At 51.2% G+C, this 21,764-nt stretch overlaps 1 protein-coding gene and 1 long non-coding RNA gene across 4 annotated transcripts in view; both read right to left on the reverse strand.

The window, feature by feature from the left end:
• Nucleotides 1–21,764, reverse strand: part of LOC131402779 (ral guanine nucleotide dissociation stimulator-like) — a 130,161-nt gene that overhangs the window by 23,393 nt on the left and 85,004 nt on the right. The window lies entirely within an intron of this gene.
• Nucleotides 4,351–21,491, reverse strand: LOC131402786 (uncharacterized). Its single transcript, XR_009218963.1, has 3 exons — nucleotides 20,459–21,491; nucleotides 4,840–4,975; nucleotides 4,351–4,480 (listed from the first exon to the last, which is right to left on the reverse strand). It is a non-coding gene; the product is annotated as an uncharacterized LOC131402786 (long non-coding RNA).

Genomic DNA, 21,764 nt, shown 5'->3' on the forward strand with positions numbered 1-21,764 from the left:
CAACAACATAAGCAACTAGTGGAGAGGATACATTCTCCTCAAACCACAATGAAACAGTCACCACAATGGACTGTGTGCTAAGCCACAATGAAATCTCTAAAGAGTCCAAAAAGCAGAAATCTATGTGACCATATTACGGGAACTTAAAGCAATAAAAGTAAAAAATAATCACAAAATATTGGCTCCCCTACCCCAACTTATCCACTTGAAAATCTGTCCACACCCTTCTAAATCTCTCAGGTTAAAGAGTGGATCTAGACAGACAGGACAAACTCTTTAGAAATGAACAGCAGTGAGAGCAGCATGAGGCAAATCCATGGTGTGGGGACTAAGGGACAGAAGAAGGGACATAGCCTCCACTGCAGGTATCAGGGAATATCAACTGTACACGAAGAAGCTGAGCACTTCCCTCCAGGAGCCAGAACAACACCACAATAAAACCAACAACAGCAGAATGAAGTGAGGATTCACGAGGCGGGAACAACAACGTAGACCTGAGCAATAGAGTCAAAGGCTGGCTCTCCCGAAAGACCTGTAACAGTGAGAAACCTTGTACAGTCTGACCAAAAGGAACAGACAAAGGCACCAAACTGTACCATCAAGTACAACAAACTATGGAAACAGCTTTAACGTGATAGGAGAACATAGTGGATATCTCTGACCAAGACATCAATAGTCCTCAGCTGGAGCTGTCCTTCCCCCAGGATGCATCTGGAAACACGCAGGATAGGTTTTGTTTCTTGTTTTGTGTTGTCCTAATGGTTGTTGCCCTAGGGGTCCCGCAGGTCCTGAACAGCCTGTCACATAAAGCCGTTTCCCACCTGAAGTGTTACTGACATCTGAGAAGACAAGCACTGATCCAGATTAAATGAACAACGTGGTAGGGAAATGTCTTCCATGGCTGTATAACAGGGAAAAGATGGTACCCTCAGCATGTAAGGAATATCGAGAAACCAATGTTTACAAGTACTAAATTGTAAAAGAGCTGGAAAATCATAAACATAGCCAATGAACACACCAAAAATATATCCAACCTATTGGTACAGGTGGAGAAATATGCATGTAAAGCACAGGGAACAGTGGAGGAGATTACACACCAAATTTTACTACTGACAAGGAATAAAAGTTGGGAGGTAGGTGAGAAATAGGAGTTTTTACCACTTCTTAGCTTATATATTTCTGTAGTGTTTTAATTTTTACAAAAGAGAATGTATTCTACTCAAAAAGATGTTTAAAATTTTAAAGAAATTGTTAAAATATTAAAAATGACTTCAGTTCAAAGATATTCATTAAAACATGAATGGAAAGAACGTCCTCATGACTTTAAGAGTCTCCTATAACTTTTCTAATAGTTTACTATGTCCACTTTATTTAACATTTAGATCCTAACTCACTGGAATTTACATCTGTGTGAGGGATGCAACAGAAGCTGATTTTCTACTGTTCAAGTGGAAAACCAACGATCCAGACACCGTTCATTGCGTAGGTCTGGCTTTCCCAGCTGACCTGCAATGCCTCCTTCCCCACCTGCTAAACCCTGACAACTACCGCTGCCTGTCGAGCGCCCTAAAGAGAGCGAGGTGAGCTCTGCAGCCTGGGCTCCCCGTCTGCAAGGGGCAGCTACCAGCAGAGCCTTCTCCCAAGACAGCAGCAGGTAGGCTGCACACACAAGTGCTCAGGGGCCGTCTGCTGTGGAACAGGAAACCCCTCATGATGAGCAGGCAGTGGGAGAGCCCCAAGCACCGGGACTGACCTCGGCTGGGGGCAGCAGGCTGCTCAGTCAGGAAGCACCCTTCCTTCAGCTCGTCCAGCTCCTCCTGCAGCGTGTGCACCAGGCTGTTGGCGGCTGCCCCTCTTCAGCTCGCCGTTCTTCTCCACCTGCTCCCGCAGGTGGCACCCGTGCTCCTGTTCCCCCGGGAGCAGAAGCAGTAAGAGTGCAGTGAGTCGAGGAGTTCTTGGGTCGCTTTCTGAGGGACGTGGGGCCAGTGTTGCTGTGCTCGCCCTGCACAGCTTCTGTGGCTGGCTTCAAGGTGACATCTGTTGGAGGGTGGAGGGGCTCTGGGAGGCTTTGTGAGGCATCATTGTGAATGATGAACTTGGGGGTTCTGGGCCAAGCTCTCATCAGGCCCCAGGCTGGTCCCGCTGCAGCTGGGCTCCACATCTCTCTTCAGCCTCTTTCAGTCAACAGCCTCTCAAGGGACAGATGGCCTCTCTCATGTGTGCTCTGAGAAGAAACTGCAAGAAGGAAGCCAGCCAATAAATCTGCATATCCCAGATTCTGAGGGATAAGAAATGCCACTCTTAGCTAGCAGGCCCTGGCAGGGAAGAGGGAGTCTCATCACCAGCATCTACAGCAGAAGTGTTTGCATCTCCCTGGCTGCCTGACGCTGTGGAGACCACACTGTCTCCTGGAGTTCCTTCCAGAGACTCTGCACTCAATCCTGACTGGCGGCTTCCTGGGCAGCACTGGGTGTGGGTTGACCCTGCAGAGCAGCTCGTTTCAACTTGCGCAACCCCGGCTGGGCCCTCAGGTTTTCCCTCAAGGACGACGATGAACCTGCAGCTCCTTTCCCATTTGCTTCACTCGCATGTTCCTCAGGTCCCCGGCGGCCTTCCTGGTGTCCTTTCTCCTGGGGTGGCCGTGGCCTTCAGCCCTCCCTTCTCAGTTGGGTGGAAGATTGAGGGCACGGCCATGGCTTGAGCACGTAGTACTGACCCTCCAGCCTTTCCAAGAGCTTTTTTTGGTGAAATGTTCACTACAGATGAAAGAATGCTTAGTGGGTTCCAGTCATCCCTGTGAACAGCTTTTAACCACTGAATCAGACGTTTTGAGCCCTTTATGTGGAGCCTGCAAGAATAAATGAAAAAGTAATTAGAAAGAATTAAATGTGTCCCCCTAAAATAATCAACTATAAAAGCAAAATAAGTGTTTTTGTGAACATCCACACCTGTAGCCACTTTGCCCATTTAAACCTTTAGTAAAGATTTAAGGAACACCTTCTGCTTGCAAGTTATTACTGGAATAGAAAGATGAAACACCCACTGTCTACCTTAAGGAGCTGACCATCTGTAGGGCAGAGAAGGAATGAAGGTGAGGACCTCTTCCCAGGCTGTGGTAAGTGCCCTGTAGGGACACAGACGCTTGAGCAGATAACACAGGATGGCATCAAGACAACAGGAAAGGCTTCAAGAAGTCTCAGAAATAGTTCTTAGAAGCTCATGGCTGCCCAAACCCTCTGCTGTCCCTGGGATGCAGGACTTGGGGTGCTAAAATGGGGAGGGTTGGTCCTCCTATTTCAAAGCCAGGCCAAGTGTCGGCCAGCAGAGCCTCCCAGGCACCCAGCAGTGCACCTGGCCCTAGCTCTGCTCAAGCAGCTGAGGATGCGAGACTGCTGCCAAGAGGTCAGCCCCAAGAGCTTCAGATCTATGTTCCTCCTGTCCTCCCACTACCAGGAGGAAAGCGGCTCCCTGTGCAGAGCAACCAGGCTCTGCAAGGTACTGACCAAGACACTTCATAATCTCTTCTCCTCATTAAGGTAAAATCTCTATTTAGACCAAACTGTGCACGTGGGGGGTTGGGGTCGTCTCTCCCGAGGGTTTTCTGCTCCACCTGAGGTCATCTAACCCCCTGAGGCTGCTGTGGACCAGACCAGGTGGATACTAGGTCCTCAGGGAGTTCCAAGCAACATGTCCTTCTAACCCTCCTCAATGCTTTGTGACTAGTTACCAAAGGACCTCCACCTCCTTTGCCCCCAGACCACGTTAGACCATGACACATGCCAAGAGCAACCTTCTCTGCAATGCTTGGCCTCATTTTCAAAAACAGTAACATAACTTTTGGGGCATAGGCTCTGAAAGTTCTGTCAAGAAAGCATGGCGGCTGACCTCTGAAACAAGCTCATGTTACTAGTTCTTTGGATAGATTGTAACGACTTCCGACTTAGAACAAACCACTGTAAACCTTCAATAAGACTACAGACAAGTGGCATTCAGGTCTTTCAAAATTCATCAAGAACCTGCAATGCAAAACAGAAGGATCTGCCAGGAGGTTTTCAAAGTAGAATGTGTTCAGTGCACTGTTCTGGGACCTCCAGTGCGGAGTCCGCAGGAAAGGACTGGCTGAACTGGCTGAATTCCAGAAGCCCTCATGAAGGGAGCCAGGCCAGGGGAAAGGCAAACGCCTCACCATGCTATGGGATCCCAAGGAAGAAGTGAAGAGAGGAGCCCCTTCCCCGAGTCCCTGGGGTAAGCCTCCCAATGAGGAGGGGCCGCACCCTCCTCCACCGAGGATGCTGTCAGATACAGAGTGCATAGTCCACTGTCAGATTCCTTTCCAGGACTCATCTTCAGTGCAGAGCCAACTTTCCCTCCACTGCCAGGACTCTTCTAGCAACTAGCATCTGGGAGGCACGTCCATCCTGGAGGTACAAGCTCCATTTGCTCAGCCACATTCCTGATCACAGAGATCAAGGCAGGCTCCCTGCCATCAAAAGAGCAGAAAAGTCACAGCAAGTGCAAGAGGATAGTAACCCTAAGGAAGAGAGTTTCCAGAATGCCCCGTTTCTCGACATTGTTGGCCTCAGCCCGAATCAGTGGAGGACAGGGTGGTCATGGGGTGGGAGTGAGAAGGTGGTGGAGGCCATAAGGTGGGCGCTGGTGGCCATGGGGGGGCCGCGGTGACCCGAGGCGCCCGGAGCAGAGATGGTGGCACAGACCAAGGCCACACAGTGCCTGGCGCTGACTCACTCACTGGACCGGCCCTGAGGCCCCGAGCACAGAGTGCCACCTGCCTCAGGCTGGACCGCGACAGGGGCTGACCAGGCGGCAATGGCCAATTACCTGTGGAAGGCGACAGCCGTTTCTCCTCATTGCCCGGCAGTGGGAGCAGTTCACGGCAGTGCAGCGATCACCATCTTGGGCCTCAGGTTGTTGAGCTGCCAGGCTTTTCCCCACTTCTCACTGCCCCGCAGCAGGACTGCCACAAGGATAAGGGCTTGCAGCAACACTATGAAGCACATGGGAGCTGCTCCCCACACCCCGCAGGACTGCAAGATGGTGGCATGCACCCGTCCGTCCTCCGTAAAACAAGATGACCATGACTGTGGGCCTAGGCAAAATGCCGACTGACGCGCCCACCCCAGGGTCGCGCTGCCCAAACTCGTCTGTTCTGCTGCCCCAATGGGTCGCTGCTGCAGTGTTCAGAGTGAAGGAAGCAAACCGTGGTGGAGCGAAAGTGTGGCTGGCCCTCCACAAGGGGACCCGCCATACACCCACATGGCAAATGATGCACTTCCGCCCACACTTCCAGCCCTGCCTGCATCGCTCAGCCGGATTGGCCACAGCGGCTGCTCATCGCGTTGCACTCATTCTCCAGGGCAGTGGGAAGAGGGACATGGGTGAGGGCATGCTCGCGCCAGGAGGCCTGGGAAGCTGCGCTCGCCTGGGCCATTGGCCGTTGGACTGGCAGGCGCAGTTTGGGGTGGGACTGCTGGGTGGAGCGGGTCTTCGTGCAGAGTGGGCGGTGGTGGCTCCTGTAGTGAGACTTGCATGTCTGACAGCCCGATCCCTGCAGCTCTGGACACTCTTTCCCTCCACCCTTGGCACTCGGGCACCGGCCTGACAGGCCTACGGCCGAGGGGCAGTGGGGGGTCGGGGAAGGAAAGGGTGGTGCTGGGTGGGGCTGGGGCGCCAGCCTGACAGACTCAAGGCTGCTGAGGTGGGAGGGGCAGTGGGGCATCAGGGAGGGTAGGTGGGGCCTTGGGTGGGGCTAGAGAGCTGGTTCTTGGGAGGCTTTTTTCTTCCCCTCCAAGAGTTAAGAAGTCGAAGCTCTCCAACTCCTTTGAAGTTATGTTGTAGGCTGGAGGGGAGGAAACTACTCCAATGCTCACAACACAAGAATGATTTTGTTGACTGATAGATCATTCCAACTTCTTTTTCTATGATGAGAAAGAGAAACAATGCATCTCATTGGGCCTTAACTTATTGGGGTCCGAATACAATGTGTTGGGGGGCAGGGGTGGGGTATTGGTGCTTTGGTCAATGCTAGTGTTGGGCAGGAGGGAGAATCCTCCGCTGCCCTTTCACTTAAAGTTCTTATGGCTGTCCAAGTAATTAAAAGACAGGCTAGCAGGAGAAAATAATACCAACTTTAATAACATGTATACATGGGAGAAACTCGTCATTCTGTCGAAGCTGCTTGCTTAAGTATTGTATTGTAGCTAAAGGTGTGGAAGGTGTTCGAGGGGTAGTGGTTTGGGATTTCAGAGGGGAAGAAGACAATTCACATGGAGATAGAAATGCAAATGTTTGTACAACTCTTTTCAGGGCAGGCTATAGAGAATGTGGCCAGGGAGAGACAGAAATTTTGATAAAATGGTCTTGTTGGTGCCTTTCCTAGTGTAACATCTATTTTATATTATATTACAGCCATCATATGATATTGGCTCCTTCCTGAAACAGGTCTTCTGTTAAATTCTTTAGGCAGTTTGGGAGGGGAAACTCCTTCTAGTTGCTATATATGGGATGCGACCTCAGCATGGCTGGAGAAGCGGTGCGTTGTTGTGTGCCCGGGATCTGAACCCAGGCCTCCAGTAGCAGAGTGCGTGCACTTAATTGCTAAGCCACAGGGTTGGCCCCCATGTTTAACTTTCTGAATGTGGCTTTCCTTCTGTCCTGTGGGAAGAAGGCTGCTTATCTGTGCTGATCCCAGTATTTGTGTTTCTTTCCTTTGGATTCCTGTATCGATTGAACACTGCAGTCCTGTGCTTCTGATTTCTCTTAGTTCTTTGTAATTTTATTTCCTGTATGAGAAATAACATTTTGAATTTCTTGGGCTTAAAAATGTGAATTGATTGAGAGATATAATGTCAGCAAGGTAAGAAAATTTTTGAACTAAATAGAAGTTTTATTCTTTTTAGGCAAGAGAATCTCAAGATGTGAAATGAATGTGTTAAAGTTTTCAGGTGCATGTTTCATTTTTACATCAGTGTTTGCATGTGCATGTCCCTAGAGAACATTGAGATTTAAAAAGCTAAAACAATGGAATTTCTATTTTAATTGATGTGAAGAAAATTAATCAAACTAATCCTACTATGTTTAAGGAGCTAAACCCAAACCCCATATTGCATTATAATGTGCCACTGATTCCTGAAAATCCTGCCTGTGTGAGATACAGTGGAAGGACAAACTAGGATGCAGCTTGTCCTTTTAGTTAGTGAGAGATATAAAAATTTGATTTCGTATGCTTACTCTTTTGTAACCGTTAGTGTGCTAAAGGAATTAAATCTTAGAATGGTTTCCTATGTACAGAAGTTAAAATTAAAGAAAAGCTATTAAATGGGAAAACATGGTATGTGTAAATTTCTGTTTATATTAGATAAATCTGTAAGATAGAAAAGTCTAACCTCAGAAGAGTCACTGCCAACATTTCTGGGTCCCCTCCAGCACTGTTACTCCAGCCACCCCCAGTACACAGTTCTGATCATTCTTGAGCTTCCTGTTGGTGTTTCTTTATATGAAAACAAGCCATTGTGAATGCATATTTTTCTACGCATGTTCGTCCTTGCAATGAGTGGTCAGACTCCGCATTTTTGATGTGTGCTGACAGCTTATGCCTCTCCTCTCCCTCTTCCCCTCGTGTCCACACCTGGACAAGCTGAGGAGGATGTCCAGAGGCTCCCTTCTCTGGCATTGGCTTCGGATCCAATGACACAAGTCCTTGTCTGTGTGCAGAAGTCTTGCCCTGGTCTCAGCCCTGGCAAAGATTTCTTGCTTTGACCAAACTTTAGTCAGGCCCCTGAACCTTGTTGTATGCCTGTCTGTGCAATTCCTTGTAAAATCTAGTTCTAGCAAGAACATTGCTAAGTCAGTTTAAGCAGAACCCACACCTGTGTGTCTGATCACACTTGAGATTTGTTCAGGCTCCTCCTCCTCCTCCACCATCCCTCAGGTGGTGTCTGATCATTCTGGCCTGTCTTTGGTAAGAATCCTGTTAGGTCAGGTTAGCAAGAAACCCCAACACTTGAGTTTTTCTTAGTAATTTTCCATCCCCTGACCCCCACCATGCTGCCTGGCCATGAATTCCCACTTGCCCATGCTGCATTCAGAGTCGAGCCAAACCTCATTTCTCCCCCACTGTGAATCCCATGACGGTGGTCTCTGCGTATCATAGTGTTGCTGAATAAAATATGCCTTACAATCTTGGACAAATGTCATTGAATATTTTTTGTTTAAAACTCCCAACCACAATAAAAACCCAGGCCAGGCTCCTTTCCTTGCTCCCTCAAACCATTTCAGAGCTGCTTGAGTTTCTGGGCCTGCTCTCCTCGGAGACTTCTATTATGTGAGTCATAAGACTTTTCCTAACTTCTGTGTGTGTGTGGAGGGGGGCACACATCAGTCCCTGCATGGGAATCACAGCACTTGCCAGTAAGGAGTCAGATTTTGAAAGGAATCTCTTTCTCTGAGTGGTAGGTCTCAACAGTGGACTCAAAATATTCAGTGAACCATGTTGTAAACAGATGTGCTGTCATCTAGGCTTTGTTGTTCCATTTGAGCATTGACTTTAACTTAAAGTCACTAGATGCATTCCCCTTAACAAGAGAGTGAGCCTGTACAAAGGCCCGGGGGGTGGATTGGAGGGGGAGGGGAGAGAACAGGATCGGTTAGAGGAACTAGAGGTCAGAGTGTGAGAGAGGAGTTGGAGAAGGGGCCAGAGCAGTCGGTAACAGCACAGCAGCCAGGTCAAGGCCCTGTGCACCATGTCTGGGAGTCAGGATCTTCTAATTGCAGTCAGTGGGGGAGCCCCACTTCTGCTTGGATCTCTGGGGGACAAGAAGACAGTGTCTTACCACGTCTGTCTGTCCACATCTACCAGACCCTGGCCAGGGAGTGTGAAGCACTGATGCAGAAGTACCTGCACTTGCTGCAGATTGTGGAGATGAGAAGACAGTGGCCAAGCAGCTACGGAAGCAGATCGAGGATGGGGAGATCCATATTGAGTGATTGAAGGCAGAGGTGACTGCTGGCTAAGGGTGCAGAGGAGGCTGGCCAGGGGGCCCAAGGCACAGGGCCAACACCTCACATTCCGGGCTCCTGCAGGGAGCACCAGGGGGCACATAATGGGCAGGGGGACCAGCTTCCAGCCACAGCGAGGCCAGCCTCCAAACTTAAATTTAGTGATGCTGGCAGAGTCGGAAGGGCCTTAGTCAGATCTGAGTTCAGATCCTATCTCTGCCACTTGACAGTTGCAACCTGGAGTACGACCCCCCATCCTCTGTGCCTCCATTCCTTCATCTATACAACAGCCTTTCTTTACTTGCCTGACAAGAGTGTGAGGATTGAGTGAGGTTATTTGTGAGTGAGTTTTTAGTTACTCTGCTGATGACCACGTTGACTAAGCATTCCCACATTATCAGCTGAAGAGTCCGGCGACACAGAGTCCCTGGTAGGTCATCACAGTGTGAGCTCCTGGGTCAGTTCCAAGCAGTCGTGCCCTCTGCCTGTCATAAAAGCTCCTACTGGGGCTCACTGCGCATCGGTCTGGAGGTCACGCTGTTGCTAGGTTAAGCCTTCTAGAACTTAACTACTCAAAATGTGGTCCATGAAGCAAGAGCATGTTAGAAATCCAGAATCTCAGGCCCTGCCCAGACCTCCGGAATCAGAATCTGCACTTTCAGAACATCCTAGTTGATTGCCATTTACATTAAAGCTTGGGAGGTGCTGGCTCTCTGTCCCTTAGATGCCCATCTAAGGGACAATGATCTGATCAAATGATCTGATTTCCTCTCCCCCCTCATCTCACCAGTGCTCACCAGATGCTCAGAGCCATTTGGCCACGTCACACGAGGACCGTGGACTCTGAGCTGAAGACGGGAAAATGGAAACATAGATTCTAACCAGGGTCAGCTACATGATTTGTAGGGCCTGATGCAAGGGAAAAATGCAAGGCCCTAGGTGGAGTTGGGAAAGTCGACCTCCCCTTCTCACAGCCCACCCATGGCAGACAGGCGACCCCTCCATTTCAACATCCGACCTCCTCTAACCTCTGTGCCAGGATACACTTGGTACCTAGATGAGGAGTGGGCAAGATGCCCCTGCTGAGTCACCCGTCTAGTGCCCAGGTATTGTCTCCTTGCCATGCCCTGAGACACCATCGGGAGTGCACTGCACCCACCCTTTCTGCACCTACACCGAGGTCCCTGCAGAGGGTGGAGGGTGACTCATGGTGGGATGTGAATCTTCCTGGCTGACTCAATCCATTTGCTCCCAGACAGAGCATAGACGAGGTCATGGGTTCTGGGGTGCTGGCGTGTTGGGAGCCAACAGCTGAGAAACCATCCCAGGGAGGCAGCAGGAGGCAGGAACACATGGGGGATGAGGCTCCACGCCCCTGGGGTGTGCTCCATTGTTCCATCAGATGTTATTCGTGAAACACAAATTCAAAGAGAAATGATTAAGAACTTCAGGGTGGCAACTGCAGAACTTTAAGCTCCAAGCATGGGGTCTTGGGAGCATAGGACCCCATCACATGTCCTTGAAGCCAGCTCTGCCTGGAACGTTCAAAGATCTGAAGTTGCCAATTCCACCTTACGGTGCCGTTGCCAAACTCTGAACTAACGGTCACATCAGCTTGGAACTTGAGGTTGAACAAAAATTTCAGATTCCACACACCTCCTCTATCCTGCACCAGGCACTGTCAGACATGCTTCATTAGTCAGTCCCCATAACCACCCTCATAGGATCGAATGAGGAAGCAGGCTCAGAGAACTCAAGTCACCTGCCCAAGCTCACACATCTGGGAGATGGCAGAACCAGGACTAGAACTCGGTCTGAGTGTCTACTTGCCAGGCTTGCCACTAGTAGCCTCTTCTCACGTGGCTCCTGGGATGGGGGCTTGTCCCGTGTCTAAACCATCTGGTTCATTCTGAGATCTATCCTAGCCCTACACATATCCCTGAAACCAAGCTGAGTCCTTGCTATGGGCCAGGGAATAGGTCTAGGGACCAGAACCAGATTAGTGGCTTCATGATCCAGGGTGTGATTCACTCACTTGTTCACTAACTGCCTAAGATCAGCTGAACACTGCCTCATCCTCTTCCCCAGGCTCCTCTTCCCCCTATCATATGGGGCTCCAGCCAGTGCTCCCTGGTCAAGATCTGTGCACCTCCTGGCCTTCTGTTTGGAGTACCCCTGCCACCCCCACGCTTCCCTGCCTGGTGGAATCCTACCAAACTCCAATGTCTCCTCCTGGGGACTCTCATCCAAGAATGTGCTCCATGCCCCCTGCTCCCACAGCTTTCTCACCCTCAGCATACCACATCAGAGCCGACTCCTCAAGTCTGTACCCACCTGACCTGGTGGGACCTCCTTGAAGGCAGTGGTATCCTTTATCACTCTGTCCTTTCTGCCTCACACATAGTAGTTACTCTGTAAGGGCTTGATGAATGAATGAACATCAGGCTCTCGGGTAGGCAGTAAAGAGATGGAAGTTTCTACCCTTAAGGTCTGATTGTGGTAGAGTGTGACTGGCACCATAATAGAGCTTGCGGTGTGAACTCAGGTAGAAAATGAGTCATTTTATTGCCAAGAGGGGGTGGGTTCATCTCGCATATGGCCTTCAAAGATTTTGGGGGTTGATAGGCCAGAGAAGGGGTGGGTGCAAATGGCAGGGCCCTCTCTGGTGCTGGAGTGCACCAAACTGGTCGGTTTGGAGTGAAAGTATTTGTGTGTGTCTGTGTGTGTGTGTGTGTGTCAGTGTGGCAGCATAGGCCATTTTGGTGGGAACTTGGAGCAACGTTTCCAACTGAGTGCATTACTCTCCAGGGCAAATGGTTTTTTTAAAGAAGATTTTGAAAGATCAGCTTGGTAAAGCTTTCTGGTTGTAGTTTCTAGCTTGCTCGCTCTCTCTCTTTCTCTCTCTCTCTCACTCAGTCTCTCTCACACACACACATCCTGCAGGGCAGAGGGCAGCTGTGTGCTCTGGAGGGGCTCCAGGAAAGTGAAACAGAGTCCATTTCCCAGGAAATAGGCCATCAGGTAGGCAGGAGGAGCTGAGGAGCCAAGTAAGTGATCAGTGACGCACTTGAAAAAGACAGAGGGTCTTAGAACATCAGAGCTGGGAGGGATCTGAGAACTCAAAGGTCCACAGAAGAGGAAGGGACTTAACTAAGGTCACTCCAAGGTCACTGCCAGCGCTGGAATTCAGGCTTAACCTTGGGTCTCCTGGCTGTAGATGCTTGGCATGTGCCTGCCCCACAACTTATTCCTTCCTTGCTGGAGAGACGAGCCAGATAAAAGGTGCATGTTTGGGAACCACTGTGTCACCTGGATGGCCTCAAGCTCTCATGGTCCACCTGATAGCCAGAAAAATTCCTCAAACCCCATCCCACATACTCCTGAGGATTTTCAGGGTCTTCCATTTTCCCGGCCACATCTGATTTCCAATTCTGCTCTCCTGACTTCTTGTATCACTTCTCACAGTGCCTGTCTTCACTCAGTCTTGACTGCTCCTTACCCCGTGTGGTCGCTCCATGTGTCCGTCATGTGGAGCTAGATTCTGCTGCAATTACAAACAGCCTCCGAATCTCAGTGGCTTAAAACAACAAAGATTGCTTTCTCTCTCACACTGTGTGTCCATTGTGGGTTCTGCTCCACAACATTCTCACTCAGAGACAGGGACACAGGCTGATGGGGCTCCACCATCAGGAAATTCACCAGTCCCATGGCAGGGGATGGATCATGGCAAATGGTGCCTGACAGATCTGCTCACGTTTCATTGGACAAAGTGAGTCACATGACCACACCGGCCTTCAGGGTCCTGGGCAGTACAGTCCTGCCCTGTCCCAGGAGGAGAACCAGAGTATCCAGGAAAGCCCTAATGACACCCAACTGGCTCCTCCTTCACTCCCCAAGCCCCCAACACCAGCCAAGTATGGACCAGGCTTTCTGAAATGCTTAGATACAGTCGAGGGGGTTTGCACTACTGCAGCAGAAAACAGCTTAAAGGTGAATAGAAGACATCCTTGCCCTCCTGTCACTCAGCCTTTCCTGCTATAGGGACTTCTTGCTCACCTCCTCTCCTCACACTGGCCTCTCTCCACATGCTCCCAACTGCCATTTTGTTGGTGGTGTGGGTGTTCATAATCCCTTTATCTGCCAAGACCCTCACCCTCGTCCAGTGATATGCTGGAGCTGGCTCATACCAACTTGCAAGTCAGTTATGAAATTTTCAAAAATCTTGAAAGATTGTTATTCACACTTTGGTAACTTAAAATGGGCCAAGGTAGGAATGTTTTCACCATGGAAATCAGCCAGTGCTACCAGTCAGAGTTTTTCTTTCAGAGAGCTGGTCGTTAATCCTTTACTAATATACACTTGTCTACACATTTTTTCAGGACCAGCTAAATACTTTGCTGGGCCCAGTGCAAAATAAAATTGCAGGGCTCTTAAGAATTTCAAGGCAGCAACAGCAGAGCCTTAAACCAGGCATTAGGCCCTTCTAAGTGGGCTGTGCACAGGTAACATTTCGAGGACACCGGCCCTGTCTCTACTCCCTGTATACTCTCTACTCCCGGAGGCTCCACCCACAGCCATGTCTCCCTAGAGGTAATGGGAGATGACATCTAAACAAAAGTCTACACAAAATTTATTAAGCAAAACTATCCAGCTCTGCTCACTCTCTTCTCTCCCATCTAAACAGCCCTCTTGGGCCTCATCTTTTGTAACCAAAAAGCTCCAAGGACCATCTAAAACAAAGGGAGCATCCTCCTCTGAGAAGAATCCTCCCCTCCTATAGAATCCTCAGTTTGGCACCATTTCATTGGTTTAATAGCTATTTTTCTCCCATTTATGATTGGAAGTAAGTTGGAACGGCTCAGGCAGCCCTAAAGGGCAGAGTAAGAATTTAGAGATGGTCGTGGTATTTTCCTGGCTTGGGAGCACTCAGAATCCTGGAAGGCTGACTCTGCAAGAAACTGCAGAGATATTTACTTCAGGGTTTAAGGTAAAACTGTAGCCATGGAATCAGGTTTGCAAACCAACTTTGACATTTAGAGGGCCGCCTTGACCCCTCCACAGTCAGCCCCTCTGTAGGGCCCACTCTGTGCCTTGAGTCCTGTTTCCCATGTTCCTCCTGCCATCCACACCCCTGCTGTCCTGCACTCAACACCCTGTCGAACTCTGCATCTTTGTTCACACCATCCCCTCTGCTCCAATTTCTTCCATCCTATAGCACAACTGTTGGGCTCCTTTTTATTTTTATTTCGTGAGGAAGATCAGCCCTGAGCTAACATCCATGCGAATCCTCCTCTTTTTGTTGAGGAAGACTGGCTGTGGGTTAATATCTGTGCCAATTTTCCTCCACTTTTATATGGGACGTCACCACAGCACTCCGGGTCAAGCGGTGCATCAGTGCGCACCCGGGATCCGAACCTGGGCCTCCAGAAGCAGAGCGCATGCGCTTAACTGCTACACCACGGGGCCAGCCCAATTGGGCTCCCCTTTTGTCCTGCAAAACCTCTGGGTAGAGCTTGTGGCTTGCACAGTGAGACCCTCCCACTGCAGTAGGGGCCCACCTCTGTTCTGGCCTCACTTTGTTGGAGTATAAGTTACCTCTGTGGGTATCTGACACCCTTCTTAGGCTGGAAGCTCCTCCAGGGAAGGGATCTGACTTATCCATCTCCAGCTGTGTCTCACCCGTGCCCAGCATGGTGCCCACCACAGAGACACCATCAGGACATGCTGACAGCATTGGCACAAAGGGAGACAGAGATAGGCATCTCTTAGGCTTGGAAGAGGCCAGAGGGAATGGAGAAGGAAGGAGAGAGAACTGAGTTGTGTGGCAGCTGTTGGAAAAGCAAGAAGTACAGAGATCTTTAGCAAAACCTTGACTGCTAACAAAAGAGAGAAAACCATGGACTAATTCCTCCATCAATGACTGCACTGACTAAATGCATTCTGGATTAAAGACACTGTCTCCAGACAGGGGAGTTGGTTGGGGCAGGAGCCAATGACCAGTGCCCCTAAGGGGTGCGGCAAGCGAGGGATTGCCTGTAATGGGCCAAGAAGGCCAGACTGTGGGGTGGCAAGTGGGCAGGGCTCAGCTGAGATGCCAGGCATTGAGCCAGGTTGGGCAGCCAGAGCTGGACTCTAGCCGGAGAGTTGGGGTATAAGCCAAAATCCCAACTCACCATTGCCATCGTTGACAAGGGTCAACTGAGCAGGCTTGGACGTTAGCCAAGCCAACCCAGATCCAAAGCAAATGCATCCCCAGAAGGGACCTGCAGGGTAAGGGAAAGGCAGCGTCTGCGAACTCAGTGGGGCTGGGGCTCCTGCCGCCATCCTGACACTGGTTTGTAGCAGGGTTGGGCCATGGCCCAAGGCTTCTGAAGGGTTCCCAGGCTCACAGCTTTCCAGAGCTTTGCCCACTCGGCCCAATCCTTAAATCAGGCTCCCAGACTGCCGGTGCTGCCTGTGCAGGGAGCAGAGCGCCTGACCTGACTGCATCTGGTTTTTGCTCTGGTCCCTGGGGAGTAGATGTCCTGTAGATGTCTCTGAGAAGAGCGCCATCAGTTTAACATACAGACTACTCTTACACACACACACACACACACACACACACCGCCATCCTAAAGAGAAAAGGATAACACGTGCAGATACCAGAACTGGCAAAGACAGCAGACTGGCATGGGGGTGATGACATCAGGGCAGTGAGGGTGCTGATTGGGCATCCACGTGTCTCTGAGCTCTCCACGAGCCTCTGTGTGAATCCCTTAGCTCTTTAGAGTTCAGATCCAAGAACAGCCATTTTTTCAAGTGCTAAGGTTCTCAGAGAATCGAAAAAATAGAAAAGCCTGCATTGGCAATGAATATTTCTCCAATAGATATTTTCAGCCGCTCTTCAAGCACAGGCCGGGGTAGTTTTAGCAACCCGGAAGTGGAGAGGGGATAACTGTCCCATTTTGCTTTCAAAGTGCTCCATTCCTTCAATTGTCAGAGCTCATTCTTCCTGTGGTTCAGCAAGTGGGCTTGAGGAGACAAAGCCACGTGCCCTGAAAAGGGAGCAGAGCTGGCTCTGTGGCATGTTTGTGATTTCCTGAGCTACTATCTTTGGACTTGTGCCACACAGTTCAGGGATGTCTCTGCGCCCACTCAGCACCTTCTATCCCCTGTTCTTATGTACTGAGAGAGTGAGACCCCAGGGTGGGGGTTTGCCCTCAGGGCACAAACTGCTGGGAGAGGGGACAGCCCCCTGTGACAGCTCCCCGAGAAGGACAACACCAGGGGCCTCCAACAGCCAAAGTACTGGGTCATCACAGATGGAGGGAGCAGAGAGTACACGTGGAGAATGGGACCAGGGAGGGGCATCTGATGTGGCAGAGAAAGACAGAGACAACTGCAGGGAGAGGGGGACAGGCTTTTAGGCTGGGGCTGCCCTGACTCCCGGTGGTTTCACACTTTCTCTCTGAGCTTGTTTTCCTGTCCACAAATGGGGTGCACGACAGAGTCCCTTTAGCTTGCCCTCTGTTGTTCAGCTCAAACCCCAGACACATTGGGGTGGTTCCCAGGTCTCCAGGGTTTTAGGAGCTGGGGGTGATGAGCAGGGGCAGAGGAGGAACAGTTGGGAGGGGAGGGGGCTGCAGGAAGTAGCAGAAGTCTCTCTGGTATCCTTACAGCTCATCCTGGGAGAGGAGACCCGAGCTGTGTTCTGGAGCTGGCTGGCTGGGGAACATGGGCGCGTAAGAGGGTGCTGGGAGGGGAGCCATGGAAAATGTGGCTGCGAGGGGTGCTCAGAGGCCCATTAAGCAGCCTGGTGCTAAGCTGCCAGTGAGAAGGCATGTTCCTCAGGGCTCTTTAGGTGGTGACAGGGCAGGTGCTTGGGAGAATCTGGGTGTTTTGCTTTTCTAAGTTTTCCCCCAAAAGGGGGTGGTGGAGAGCTAGCATTTACTGAGCACCTCCTCTGCACCAGGCCCTCAAATTGTCCTATTACTTGCAAGAGGTCATCATATTTTACGGGAAAGACCTGAGGTTCAGAGATGTTAGGCATCTTGTTGAAGGTCAAACAACTGAGAAGCAGCATAAGGCGGATTTGAGCCTGCTCTGTGTGGGTCTCAAGCCCTAGCTCTTTTCACATCATCAGTGGCATTTCTTCTGAATTCTCTAGAGCCCTGAGTTCCTCTAAGATCCCTTAGGGTCACCGCAGCAGGTGGGCACTGAAGGTGCCAGGAAGGCTGGCAGCGAGAGCAGCTCCCATCCTCTGACAGCTTCTGGGGTGTGTGATGCATTTACAAAAGTCTATGTTTGGTTTAGTGCTCTGCTGTCACCATCTTGAAATTTTATCATTTTTTAACAAGGGATCCTGCATATTTTCTCTGCACTGGGCCACAAGTTACATAGTCCATCCCGCTGATGGGGTTTTCACATAAGGTGTCACTTGAGAAAGGCATTTGCTGCTAGAGTCCCACCGGTGGTGGCAGCCCCTGCCCTCTCCCTGGGCCCCTCAGCTCTGCTGGACTGGGGGGCAGGGCTTTGGAGGGGCGGGAACTCCGTGGCCGGAGCTTACCCTGTGGCTCCTCTGTCAGTGAGGCCATCGTGTGTTTGCACCAGATCTTTGCCAAGGCCTGAAGGTCTGCATCTCCAGCTGGTCCGTTGGGGCCTGGGTGAGCAGGCAGTCCTGGCAGAGGCCCCCTGCCCCACCTTTCCCTGCCTCCACCTGAGAAGTCCCTCTCCAAGGCCCTCTCCTCCAGGCTGGCGGCACTTCTATCCTCCTGGGGTGTGACAGCAGCCCCTTAAAACCCGCAAAATCCCTCAGAGGGAGCAGAAGAGGAAAGACAAGTTTGCAGAAGCTGTTTTTCTAGGAGGAAGTGATATATTTTTAGTTTCTTATCTACATTTCCCTTTTAAAAATAATATATATGAACCCATTTGAGAAAATTTGACAATCTAGAGAAGCAGAAAAATTTAAAAGCTATATCAACCATAGTTCTACATCCCAAATATAACCACTGTAAGCATTTTGTTGTGTTTTCTTCAAATTTTTTTTCTATGCACAGATCTTGGGTTTTTCCCCCCTTTTTATTTACATAATGTCACACATATGAATATTGAATTTCAATCTTGATGTTTTTTGTTTTTTACTTAAGATTGTAGCACAACTGTTTTCTCATGCTGAAAGTATGATTTTGATGGCTGTATGATTCTCTAGTACCTGTGAGCATGCCATCATCCCTGCAGCCATCTCCCATCATTGGCTCTTAAATTTGTTGCAACTTTTTGTTACTAGAAACACTCATCTCTGCATCTGAAATGTTCATATGGGAGAGCGTCTCCTTAGGACAGGTTTCCAAAAGTAGAATGACAAACAAAAAGTAGAAGCAGGGTCAAGGCTCCCACTCTGTCCACCTTGCATCACTGCTCTCCGAGCTGGCTACACCACCCTGATGGCCCCGAGGGCTGCACAGCAGGACCCCTGCATCGTGCCTCTCCCACACTGAGTGTGACATTTTGTTGTTCACTTTCCTAAGTCAGAGAGCCCCACTTTTCCCCAAGGTCACAATGGGAAGCGGGCCTAGAAAGACGAGGTCTGCACTTCCTGTGGTTGCGTGGTTGAAGGTGCCGTCCCTTCGGTAGTGGAATGCCCTGTGTAAGCTCCCACTTGGAGTTTATCGCAAAGGAGGCACATTTTTCTTTTTTAATGGAGTTTATAAGCAGAGGTTTCAGAGGGCCTATCCCTGCCAATCAAGTATTGAAGGGCAGGTTTGGGGAGATTGGCTGGAATTTTGGGGGCTGGAAGGCAGGATATCGTATATCTAGGAGGTTGGGGCAGAGCGGGCCAGCAGCAGACACACCTTGCTGAACCTGGGAAGGTGTGGAAGGACAGGGACACATGGATAAAGGGACAGACAGCTGAAGGGATGTGACTCGGGAGGGCATGTCATATGGGGGAAGCCCTGGAATGGTGGACTCAGGAGACCTGGTTCCAGACCAGCTACTGACTCACCTTATGACCTCGGATGGGTCACTTCCGTCACTGGTGGGGCACTATGGGAGGGAGGCCTCTTGTGGGAGCCAGGGCTGAGGGGGATGTGGAGCTGCAATTCAGTTACCACAGAGGTCTCAGCCAACCCCCCCAAAGCTCCGGAGCACGTGGCCCTTCAGACCCTTCAGGCGGCGAGGCACACCACAGCACCCACAACAGCCCTCTCCGACATTCCGATACACAGATGTCAGACTAGACAGGGCCCCATCTCTATAAAGATCTGTGACTCTGTTGTCCTGAAGCCTGGGGCCACCTATCTGGCCCTGGATAGGGCAGTGGTGCCAGAGTCATCCCCAAAGGCAAGGGTGTCTTTGGGTGGGAGGTCTGAGCCTGGCCCTGACCTCTGTGGGTAGGGCTGGGTGACCGAGGGTTTGTGGGGTATCCCACCGAGCAGACCTGTTGGCCATCCTGCTGCCCATGGTCAATTTCTATCAGGAGTTGGTCTCCAGCCACAAGTACAGCCTGCAGATCCTGGCCCACTGCAAGCAGAACAGTGACTTTAACAAGCTGCTGAATCACTATGAGGCCAAACTGACTGCAAGGAGAGGGTGCTGGAGGCCTTCCTCACTGACCCCATGTTCCACCTGGCACCTAGCCCTGTCCTTGAGGGCGCATGCCTGGGAAGCCTGCTGGGGGGCCACGGCAGTGAGGGCCCCAGCAGGGAGGAAGCCACAGCTTGGGACAGAAGGGGGCAGCGGGGGGCCATGGCCGGGAGGGCCCAGGCCATAACAGACCCCAGCTCTGGGCTGCCTGGAGAATGGGGTTAGAGCCAGACCCTGACCCAGCTGACTGTAGGCCTGTCCAGCTCCACAGAGCAGGCAGTGTGGGAAGGTGAGTGGGAGCTCCTGGTCCTGAGCCCACCTCCAGGCCCTTCCTCCTGCCGGCTTAGAGCCTCAAGCTCTGGGCTCTTGGCCCAGACAAGACCCTGGAAGAGCCTCCACGTTAGAGTCTGAGATCAGAAGTGCTGTGAGTGTCCATCTTCAACCCTGCTGGTGGGAGTGCTGGGAGCTGCGAGAACCATTCTCCATCCACTTTGTCTCTCTCTCCCTCTCTACATTACTGCTTTCTCTCTGACTTGCTTCATCACTGTCTCTCCTTGCATCTGTCTCCCTGTCCTTCCCCATCCTTTCCTCTGTCCCTGTCCCCCTGCCTCTGCCTGCTGCAGATTCCCAGGCACACTCTGACACTGCACGAGCTCCTGGCCCACTTTTCACGAGCACATCAAGCCAACAGCCTGGACGACGCCAGGGCTAAACTGGGGGTGCTGTTTGTGTGAGCCCGGCACTTGGGTGCCCCCACCAGTGGAAAGACCAGGGCTGAGGATGCTCCCCAGAGAGAGTTTGTTGGGCCCCAGATGGTAAAATCTCATGTTCAGGTTAAGATCTCAAGGGGTGGGGGTTGGGGGACCCCAGCTTGCCTCACCTGGAAGCAGGTTCCTCAGAGGAATCTGAGTTCACAGCTCAAGCCCAGGGGGCAGTTGGTGGGATGGTGTGGGTGGTGTGCTGTCCCTGGCACAGTTGTGGTTCGAGGAAGGGTCCTGGGCACTCACATAAGGCCCATCTGCCAGGACAGGGATCTGCCAGGGGACTCGCAGGCACTCTGCCAACTTCCTCTGTTCTCCAGTGTCAGTGTCTCACAACCTGTGGTATAGGAGCCCCAGACGGTGTCCTGGGTGATGGGCCTTCATGTGTCTTAGGCTGCAGTCAACAGCAGGCATCGTCATGGGTGGAGAATCCCATGATTTGTCCAGTGTCAGAGGCCCCAGCCCTCTGGTCAAGGCCCCTCCATTGCCCCTCTTTCAGTCCTCAAAGTCAAGGGGGAACCTTCCTCTGCCGGGGCAGAAGCAGAGGGACCAGGGAGGAGGCGCCTACAACAGCCCAGGCAGCAGCTGACGGTGGCCAGCACCAGGTGGTGACAGTGGAGGTGAGGAGGAGGTTCAGATTCGGGGTGTGTTTTGAAGATGGAACCAACAGGAGTTTCTGATGCATTAGATGTGAGGAGAGAGAAGATAGGAGTCAAGGGTGATTCCAGAGTTTTTGGCTGAGCAAGCAGAAGGTTGGAGTTGCTGCTAACCGAGATAGAGAAAGGTACAGGAGGGGCAGGTGTGGAGGGGGAGTCTTTCTTGTTTCATTGGAGCTTGACTGGGGGCATGTTGAGCTTGAGATGGACAACAGTGGTGGAGAGGACAAGAAGGGAGGAGGACGTTTGAGTCTGGAGTGTAAGGGAGCGAGCCATTTAGGAGCCATCAGCTCGGAGATGGTATTTAAAGTCACAAGACTGGTGAGATCACCAAGGGAGTGAGTTTAGGCAGGAACGAGATGCACACCAAGAGCTGAGCCCTGGGGTCGGCACGTTATGGAGGCCAAGAGATGATGAGCAGCCTGGTACTCAGTGATAGGCTGCCAGAAGCTGCAAAGGTCAGTCTGCAGCATGTGGGGTCCAGTCTCCAGCCCTGCTCAGTGCCCTAAATGGCTTCCTGAGTCCACCAAAAGGCAGCCAGTAGGGACACGGTTCCCAGGTGGGCAGAGGGAGGACCAGGCTGGACCAGGGCAGGGCACAGGCCCCGGAGTGGAGGGTCATTCAGGGAGCAGATGTAATCAGAGCGTGATTGCAGACTAACAAAAACCATTGTGGGGTGGAGACCCCAGTCCTCTTGTGCCCCAAGGAGCCAAATCCTGCACACTTCCCCAAGGAGAAGACTTGGGACTCCAATGAGGCTCCTCGTCAC

The sequence above is a fragment of the Diceros bicornis genome, unplaced genomic scaffold, assembly GCF_020826845.1.
Source record: "Diceros bicornis minor isolate mBicDic1 unplaced genomic scaffold, mDicBic1.mat.cur scaffold_265_ctg1, whole genome shotgun sequence".
Classification (NCBI taxonomy): Eukaryota; Metazoa; Chordata; class Mammalia; order Perissodactyla; family Rhinocerotidae; genus Diceros; species Diceros bicornis.